We start from the raw sequence: 10,441 nt of genomic DNA on the forward strand, positions 1-10,441 counted from the left end.
AGCTGAAAATTAGAATTGATCAATTAATAACTAGGTAAATTAATCAATTAATCAATTAATCCCTAAGTGATAAATTAATCAATTAATCCTTAGGTAAATGTACATCTTTAAGGTGAGGTTTGGCTGCTGCTCATTCATTGCTGTGTGCAGTCTCCTGGTGTTACACAAAGAGCTTGGTACTCCTTTGCATATTATAGGAATCTTCTACTGGCAACTTTCCTATCCATCCTGTTCTGTCACTGTCTTCATTAGTATGCTCATATAACCCAGGGCTGTTTAATTGGCTGAGAGGACAACCTTGTGGGTGTCAGGAAATCAGTATTTTATTTCGCATGTGATGCTGGATAATGGATTCTCCACAGCTTTGGATTTCCATATGTAAATCTGGGATACTAATTCCTAACCTGTTCCTGGAATTTGTGAAGCCTGATGGATGGGGGGTTACACCTAATTACACAGAAGTGTATGGATGAAGATAAGGGGCTTGCTCTGATTCGCACTATTTCAACATGATCTTCTCCCAAACTGCTTCTGCTAAAAGGCCAGCATGGTTGGTAACATCCACAGTCCCAGGTATAGCATCTTTGCAAGTCACTACATAATGCTGTGACAGATAATTCTGACAGCCAGCTCCCACAGGAAATAACAGCGATCACAAATCCGAACACCTTCCGCTAAAAGTACAAGATGTACTTCTGAACTTGCCTCCTCAGTCATAAAGGCTCAGCAGCATGTACACTAGAAACAGAAACAAAGCCTTTCCAAATAAAACACACCACGCTGCTTACACAGGGGAGGACAGCACAAAGAAAGCATCCGAGAGATGTTAGTCATCTCTTTTAATACACTGCTCTTTAGTACATCAATACTCCGAGATGTGAATGGTACAAGAAGTGACACAGCCTTACAAGAGCATGCAAGGCTCGGGGCACATGCTGATGACTAGCTGTGCTGCATTTCTTTGTAAAAATGGAGTCAATAAACACTTGATGCCTTGCAAAGACTGCGGTGCTCATTTCTCTGGAGCAAAGCTGCGGCTGCAACATGCACCAGGTGGTCTGAACAGCACTGCAGTTCAATAGCACCTTCTATCTGCAAGATCCTGGTAGTTAGCTGCTCTACTCTCTCTAGTGAGACATAATCATGGAATAGAAAACAGATGACTTTTTGCCTGTAGGACATGAAAATAATTGATTTAGGACTATAATTTCCAACGGCAGAGCTGTGCAAGTCCCTCAAACGCCCTGGAAGCTGGCAGTGTATTCCAGTGGAAGGATGGCAGTGGCAGTGCTTGCCCTTATGCTGCCTTTCTTCACCAAATGTCCTCTGCTGGCTGGTGTTACAGAGACAATACTGGGGTACACGAACCTTTGGTACTCAGGGCCATGACAAGTGTTATTATTTGACAGGTGTAACACATTTAACAGTAGAGTATGCAGTGTAAATGCCCACTAACAAAGCAACTAAATACAAGGGACAGCTGGAGGCATTTTCAGGATGGTCTCTCTTTCCTGTGAGAAGTATTTCCAATGTACCAGTTGAAAACATTTACAAGGTAAGAATACCATCAGGGACAGGACTGACCTCCTACTCTTTTATTTCAAAAGTTTTTTTTTCTTTTTTTTTTTTTTTTTTTTTCTCAAACAGTACTTAATTTACAAATATTTGTAGTGATTCAGATGCTGATGTGGAATAAGACGATCTTACTTTAGAAGCATTTAATATATTTCCTCAGAAAATAATTGTCACTAGATGAAAACAACATCTGAGTTTGTGATGGCTGCAGGAACTATCTGGGCCCTATAAAGCAAAAGTCTTGTCTGCACCTGCTGAAATCTTTGGCTGAAGGTGCCTCTTAAAATACTTACCTACTTTAACGACAGCTTTAGGCAAACAAGTTTTATAAGGTTGGATTTTGACCCTAAAGCACCGTGACTATTTTCACTACAGATCTACTGCAACTGGAGGATTATTTGATCAGACCTAAAACGGGATTTAATTAATTCAGCAAATATTGAGTCCAAGAATTACTGTTGCTCAGAAAGTAAATTCCATGGGGTAGGGATTTCATTCCTTCGTGTTAGATACTACACAAAACACATCGAGTACATCAACAGCAAATGGGAATCCAGGCTGTCAGTTATTGAGCAGTGACAGAAATGTTTTATCTGACTATCTGGTCCAATTACATAGTGTGAATACATAGGTAAATATAATTAAGCCTCAATTTTATTGTTAAAAAACAACATAAAATCCATCAAAGAGCATAAAGTGCTCCCAGGTCCCTGTTTTTATTATTCACCCATCACGTTGTGCAAGAGTTTACAAGACCCACTGGCCTTTTAGAAGGGCTTAGTATGGCTTAGACACAGCAGCTTTCACTGCCAATGAGGGAATGATAAGCCCAGCCTTTACAGGCAAACGTGTCTGATTCCCCCGTACGAGCAGTCAGATGCCCATTTATAAATGGGCTGGGTTGGGTGGCCTTTGGCACATGTCAAGAGCAAGAGTTTGTTTTTTCTTGAGCCACACTTCTTCCTCTTATGCGTGCTGCAGTGGCATGCAAAGGCGCACTCACGTGTCAAAAAATGGTCAGTGGATAGCAAGGTATGTGCAGATAAGGCTCTGAGCACACACAATGAGACCAAGAGATGGTTGTAGCTGATGGCAACCTCCATGCAGGGCCTCCAGCATGGGCTGACTGTCCTCCCTTGTCCCTAATCCATGTCCCCAGACCAGCTTTTGCCTGCTGGCAGCAGTCCCGCGTGGATACTGCCTTATCTAGGAGCACCAGTCCTTGGCTGGGCAGGATGCTGACCCCTCCTGGTCTCAAGCAGTGGGGTGGTGTTTCCACGTCCTGATATTTCCACTGCCTCCACTGCCATGCCACCATTTAGCAAGGCTCAATCCCGAGCCCAACTTCCACCATGCCAGCTGATTTCAGCAAAACCACTCGCCTGCAAAATCATGTACCAGAGCAGTGCTTTTGGAAATAAATTCTGCAAGTGCTACCAGAGGGGTCCAGGACTTGTGCTGTAGTGGAGCAATCCCACGCACACCGTCTGAATTGGTAAAAATTCTGATTTCTGTAATAATTTAACAGCTGACAAGGTGGAGCTCTCCCATGTTGGTGGGATGGAAACCTGGGTCTGCTGAGCTGGGAATGGCCTGTGGAAGGTTTATGTAAATTCAAGATATTAATAATATTGCTATGTGTCAACTTTATCCCTGGAATAGTTTCAAACTGGATATAAAAGTAAACTAAACTGGGAGTAATTCCTTATGTAGGCTTAAAATATGGAGCTAGTCTCCCATTGTTTCTTCCTTTTACTTTTATTAGCCTGGAAAATTAATTGCTGCATTTTCTTTTTCTTTCTTTCTTTCTTTCTTTCTTTCTTTCTTTCTTTCTTTCTTTCTTTCTTTCTTTCTTTCTTTCTTTCTTTCTTTCTTTCTTTCTTTCTTTCTTTCTTTCTTTCTTTCTTTCTTTCTTTCTTTCTTTCTTTCCTCTCTCTCTGTTTTTTTTTTTCTTTTGATTGGGCAAAATACAGGAATCAGAATGTCAGTATTTTTTCTTGTGTGTCTTTATTTTAACAAGTTACATGAAATCATGGTACAAAAGTTCATGGTAATTAGTCTCTTAATAACAGCTAAGTAGAAATTATAGTAAGCATGCTTTGGTTCTTTCCCTTTTATCAAAAATGATATAATGCTCAGATTTTTATCACAGCGAAATGGTGTGCCATATGTATAATGCTATCAAAAAATAAAACATCACAAAATATTGACATTTTGGGAGCAGAAACGGAATAGGGATTTCAACATTTCAACATGAATCACAGTCTTCACTTTTGAGAAGAAAGTCCAATTCTTATTAATAATTGAAAACCAGGCTGGCTGAGGAAAGCTCTCCTGCTGCAAGCAGAGCACACTCTGTGCAAGTGTTGCTGCCCTGGGGAAGTTTTGTCCTGCACGGCCGCAGCAATGCCACTGCCTGCCCACCCATGTCCAAATGTTCATGGACAGAGCCATGCCCACAGCTTTTATCAGCACAGCTGCCTTGGTGAGGGACAGCACCTCTGCACAGTCCCAACGTGCAGACGCATCCCTCTCATCAAAAAGAAATTACATCTTCCTTTAAAAAGGTTGGGGGAAATAATGCTGGGGTCTGGAAACACTGACAAGAGAATTTTTGTTATAAATCTTGCCATTTCTTATGTGCCTAAGAGTTTGTACAACACAGGAAATCTACAAAATTCTTTAAAAATTAAAGTATCCATTTCTGTTTTACATGTACACTTTGCTGATGGACTGACACCAGCAGTGAGATGCTACAAAATATTCTGGATTAATGGGTGAAGTGGTTGGCAAGACGGAGGAGGCTTTTACCTGACACCGAACCCATGACATGATTGCTATGTTCCCTTTCCGCTATCCTTACCCTTCCCGTTGAGCAAAGTGCTATCACGGAGTTGGCTAAGGCACCTTTCCTTATCCCAAAATCTTAAGGAGCATCCAAAACCCCACAGGCATCCCTGGGGGCTGCTCTCCCACCAGGGGAACCCAGACCAGGGTACCCCTGAACTCAATGAAACTAAAACAAGCTGAAATATCAAGTGCCAAGCTCCTAGCAGCACCATTTTTTTTAACAACACTCCACTTGGCAGGTTAAAGAGGGAATAGCATCCTCCGTGAGCTGTGCTTTATGGGGAACAAACGCATTAGCCTGGAGAAGTGCTCCTGACAGGGCTGCAGCGCTATCGCTCTGCGCAGGAAATAGCTTAATCCTATCATAATCTCCCTGCAATTTTCTTCTGTATTTTGATGTATATTGTTCCAAAGATACAATTTTATTTGAAATAGAGTTTATTTCAGACTCAAATGTGTCAAATTTAATTTCAAGAGTTTTTATTGTAGGGGAAAATCTTTTTTTAGTGAGAGATTAGAATTGTAGTAAATAACCAGTGCCGAGAATCTGCTCTGCAAATTTAACTGTTTCCAAGGCAGATACAGATCAAGAATTGACATTTATTCCCTCACCACCACCTACACTTAGATTTTCAAATGTTTTTATTCACTATCACCCCTGGACAAACAGCATCAAAACATTGTGTTTGGACAGACCAGTCCCGTGGGGGCCCTGCACTGCGGGAGTGCAACTTTTCGGAGCGCCTGGGTCGGTTTGGATGGAAATCTCTGCACTGTCACTTCAGAGGGCTCACTCCAGCAGGTGGTTTATGATGCTGAGAAAGTTGTGCTGGAAAAAAAAAAAAAAAAAAAGTGAAGGATTTTGTTAGCAGAAAGAAAGTTTTATGTGGATCTGTGCCAACAGAGATGAGGTTTATGAGTGCAATACTCTAGTGCACATGAGACATTGTATCAGTGGTGAAAAATTTATTGCAATCATCTCCCTATTTCCATTTCTGCCTTCTTTTTGGTGACATAATAGTGTAAAGAGGAAAGGTCACACCTTAATGCCAAGATGATTCATAACTTTAATACCAGAAGGAACAATTGACCCAAACAATCTTTGGCTAAAGTGTATTTCCAGCAGCACTTTCAACCTCAATCTGAAGTCAAACAAATAGAGAAATATCCACCACCAGGTTATTGTGATGTATTCAGAATCACCTGCCTGAGGAAGCAGGTTGATATCCAGTTGAATGATTCTGAGAAGCCAAAACAGAGCTATCTGAGACCTAAACACAGCTGTCATGCAGCTGCTGCCCACGGACATGGCTCAGTGGCACAGCGGCTTCTCTGCAAACAAGCCTGATAACAGCTTTTGTTGCATGCATGGGAACTAATCTGGGAATAAAGTGAAGATATAATGGTTTTCCCAGTTTGCAGTACTGACAAAACCACAGATTCACAAAAGGGATGAAACCCAGCTCAAGGACAACACAATGGCATTTGCTGCTTTGGAAAAACTGCTATTCTGCAGCCTTCTTGGTGAGCAAAGTGAACCTTACCAACCCCCTGCTTTGCCCGCTCTTTCTTGTTGTCCCCAAAAATTGAGAGAGAAGGAACAATGTGGGACTGAGAAATCTGGGCCACCGTTTGAGTCTGAAGTGCAGAATGGGCTCAGACAAGAGGCATGAGGGCAAGAATATGCCACAGACCTACCAGTGGTGGATGGCCTTGGTCCACATGTGGGTGGCTTCAAAGTATTTGTGAGCCAGGACAAAGGTCTGCCTACAGCAAATGGATACTGTCCGGAGGACACTGAGCCAAGCTGTCGCAGAAACTACTGCTTTAAAAAAACAGTAAGTGTCACAGCACGATAAGCACATGCACAGATTGATTTTGGCCAAGAATCAAGAAATATGTACAAACAATGAGCCCAGCTTTTAGTTGTATGGAACACAGAGTTAAAATAGAGGCCCCTGTTTCAATGCTCAGGGTAGCAAGGGAAAGCTAATGGCTCTTGAAGTACTTCTGATAAATTTTGGTACAGGGTATGAAAAGAAAAACGAAAAAGGAGAGCAAATGCAAGCAAATGGAGACGTGAGTTGTCCTGGTGTGTGCTCTGTGAAAAAAATACGTGGCAATAAATCAGGGTGAGATATCCAAAAGAAAGGCAGGAATCTTGAAAGAGGCAGGAGGATTAACAAAAGGATGGACCAAGGCTCAGGAGTTTTTACTGATCGCATTTTAAGAGGCAGATTGTCTCACACTCTTGTGTCACCACTTAAATCCAATTACATCTGGTAGCAGTAAAAGCTGACAGACACAGCAGGTGTTATCGATGCAGTTTTGGTAAGCAGCCATCCACACATAGACCATCACCGGTACCCAAATGGGCACCTTTGGCAATCTCAACAAAGAACCTGGACGTTGCCTGGATATTGAATTTGAAAGTGTTTTTCCAGCACAGAACGGAGAGGCTTGCTGGAGCCAACAGAGCATGGAGCCACGGCCGCTCCCCGAGTACCCAGCTATAGCACCCTAGGCCAATCTACATCTTTTCCCTGAGCGCTCCTTCAGCTTGTTTTTACTCTCACAGAACCAAGCCAGTTCCTCTCTTCCTCCCTTTTTCTTCTCATACGGGAGCTAAATAAAATCCTGTGTGAGTTTTGTAATAAAGATAACATCCTGTGTTTATGTTAGGGTGAAAAAAGGGATGGAGGGGATGGACATTCATCCTTCAGGACGTAAACTGCCAAAATAGACTTGGACTTGAGAAGCAAATCTAGTTTGGATAGAGCTTGCTATAAATTGACCCTTGTGAAGGTTCTTGTACATTCCTTGGAAATGTTTGGTTTTAACCTTTACTCAACGTGAAATACGGCGCTTTGGTGCGTTGTGGCAGCTTGTCTGCATGGTTTGCGTGCAGCAACTTTTTCTGGTTTGCAGAGGAAATATGGATATGCCACAGTCTGGAGTGACACGTCACCAGTCACAGATGACACTGTGGTTTTCCTCTTTCATTGAAGGATTTATTTATTTATTTATTTTTAATTTATAGTCTATATGCTGCCTCCCAACTTTGTATAGACAATGGCTGAACTAATACACACATCTCCCAGCCTTCTGTTCATAATGTTCATTTGTGTTACAAACAAAAAATATTTCAAATTATTTTATGGCAGCACCATCTTCTCTGTATGATTTGCAGTAACACCCACCTGAGGAATCCTGAAAACACAGTTCTCCTACCTGTGTCTAGGAAGAAGCAATAATTTTTAATATCTCTTTATCTCTCTCTCTTTTTTTTTTTTTTCTCACTCTACCCACTGCTGTGCCGAGCACCCATTGCACAAAGTGTCCGGCTCCCAGCCAGGGAAATGACGCACGCAGAAATGAGCAACTCAGCCCAGGTCCCGTGGGAAGCCTGCAGCAGAGCAAGGAAGCGGACCTCTAAAACCAAGTCTTAACTACAAAACTGGACCCTTTTCCTCTCGGTGAGTTATTAAGCCCCTCCAACGTCTTGAACCTCTATCACAATGGCATTTGCAAAAGAGGATTTTAATGTTTAAACAGTGCTTGAGTTAAAAATATATTGAACATTCCATTTACATTTCGGACAAAGTATATTGAATTTACCATGAAAATATTCCTATAGAGGCAAGATAAAATAAATGAAAAGACAGCTCTCCTTGTATTTCATATTTTTTTTCTGTAGAACTAATATAGGATTAAAGAGGAAAACCTGGTAGCTGCAGGAACAAGTTTGAGCAATCACTTGTCACTTGCAGTTAGCACAAAAATGTATTATAACAAGATATTACTTGTAGAATTTCCGCTATAAATCTTTTATTCATTCCAAGGAATCCCAGTCCAGGCATTTGCCATTCTGCATTGTCAAAAATAATGCCCAGCATAAATGGTGTTCGAGAGACCATGAACATCAGAGATAACAAGGGTACTAACACCTTATGGGCCTTAAAAACCCAGTAGTGGTATTTCTGGCCTCTCATTAAAAGTGAAATAAAAATATTGTTTAAGAATGACTTTTATGCTTAACTATTAAATGCAAGCATCGATTCTTTGCTTATGTTTTTTCCCACTTTTCTTCTTAAAAATTGCTGAGTGGATGTAAACAAGAAAGTAAATTTTTACAGCCCCATTCTGTTGCTGGGCATGAGAATAAACGAATGGTGAAGCAAGCTGGCATCCTAAATGAGCACCAGAAGCAAGGAAACACCTTTAAAATACCAATCAGCCTCCAGAGAAGGAAGAAGAAAACTGGGGATGAATGCTGTGGGGCAAACCAGAGTTTGTCCAGCATGTCCACGGGAGCTGGCAGACCTTTGGCAGTATCTGTGGGTGGAGGAGATGCGCAGGGCTGACCTGCATATCTGATGGACATGGGATCAGTCCTCATGCAAAGCAGTTGTCACAGCATCTTCACACAGTTGTGCTGGCCAAACACCGACCCCTTCACCAGCACGTGGCACCCCCTTGTCTTTTTCTGAACATCGCCCAGAAAACGTGACCTGACAGCTTCTGCTTGCAACTGAGGAAACTCTGCTGAGCCTTGCCATTTTCAGATTTCCATATTCAAATCTCAGTAATTTTTTATCAGGGCTTTCCCTTGCTCTCTCTCTGCCTTGTCTTTGCAACGTGTCTGTCCTTCTGCTGAGCTCTTTCCCTTTTTCTATTCTCAGTGAGTGACGTGCCCACACTGCACCTAGCTCAGCAGAGCTCCTAACAAAGGCAAGGTCACAAAGTGAATCCTGCCAAAACTCCTGGTACTTATACCCCAACATGTAAGCATACCATGCACTCACCTCTTTCCTGGTGAGGTTCTCTTCCTTTCCTTCCACCCTGTTTTAATTGCTCCACCAATTCTTTCTTTTCTTCTTAACTCATTCCTCAGCTTTTTATTTCTTCCATTTCTCTCTTTCCTTGAGCTCCTGAAGCCACATGGGTAAGAAATGTATTTTCTCCCAGCTCACTTACCAGAAGTAGATAAAAACAAAGACAGGTTTCCCAAGCAGAGGAAGACAGGTTTCAGTTTTCTCTTACATCTCCTTGCTTTCATATCAGAAGCACAGGAGATGTCTCCTTCATCTGTAGAAAACAGAGAGCGAACTGTGGGGTGGGGAAGGAGACCCTCATGCTTTGGTCTCTGCCAGAGCTACAAGGCGTAGACTGAACCAGACTTTCAGCAGACAGCTAAAAAAAGAGCCTCACAGAGGCGTAAGGTAGGAGAGCTGAGAATAGTAACATGCACTTGAATTTTATCAGACCTGGAAGATGGCATCAACATTTTCTCAGCGCCAAATCTGGAACTGCTGCATTAACTTACACAAGTTCAGATCCTTGTGAGCCTCCTCACATCACCATATGTCCTATGTGTAGCAACAACAACAACAACAAATATATATATATATATATTGCAAATGTTTGAATGAGTATTTTTAATCAGCAGCATACCTACCCTCCACTCAGAAAGTGTGCTGCCATGTTCCCAAGAATTATTGTGTTAGCTACAGAGCTCATATGAAAGGGAAAATTATAACTGATCAAATTTTAAAGAAACCTCTAAAAATAGCTTGTCTAGAGCCCAAAATGTCACAATGATAAAGTCTAAGATCTCAAGTCCTCCGAGAGCTTAGAGCAAGATTGTGTCCCATTAGGAAGTTTGGGCTCTTCCATTAATATCCCTGTGGGAAAACTGCTTCTGACTGCAAAGGCTTGAAAGGTAACAGAGCTGACGCACCTCTCTGATCCAAAGAGAAATATTCCTAAACTCCAGTGCAACAGTGCCTGGGAAGCAAGATTTAGCACTAAGCAGATGTTTGTCTACCACCAGATTTCGGTGTGTGCTTGCTTTTCGTTACAGATGACTAGGAATTTGGAGCTGCTCTGAACAGTGGGTGGGCTGCAGATAGCCCTGGCAAAGATGGATTTGCAGACAACACGGGGGATTTGGTTAGAAGTGCACGATAATTATGGTTTATTATCCTGCACTTCAGTTTATCACATCAGCACTATA

General features: G+C 42.0%; 1 long non-coding RNA gene across 1 annotated transcript; it reads right to left on the bottom strand.

Moving 5' to 3' along the window:
- Window positions 1-3,586: 3,586 nt before the first annotated feature.
- On the bottom strand, window positions 3,587-9,737 carry LOC137859467 (uncharacterized). Its single transcript, XR_011098307.1, has 3 exons — window positions 9,469-9,737; window positions 9,231-9,356; window positions 3,587-5,254 (listed from the first exon to the last, which is right to left on the bottom strand). It is a non-coding gene; the product is annotated as an uncharacterized lncRNA (long non-coding RNA).
- Between the last annotated feature and the right edge of the window lie 704 nt (window positions 9,738-10,441).

Source organism: Anas acuta, chromosome 7, assembly GCF_963932015.1.
Source record: "Anas acuta chromosome 7, bAnaAcu1.1, whole genome shotgun sequence".
Taxonomy (NCBI): domain Eukaryota; kingdom Metazoa; phylum Chordata; class Aves; order Anseriformes; family Anatidae; genus Anas; species Anas acuta.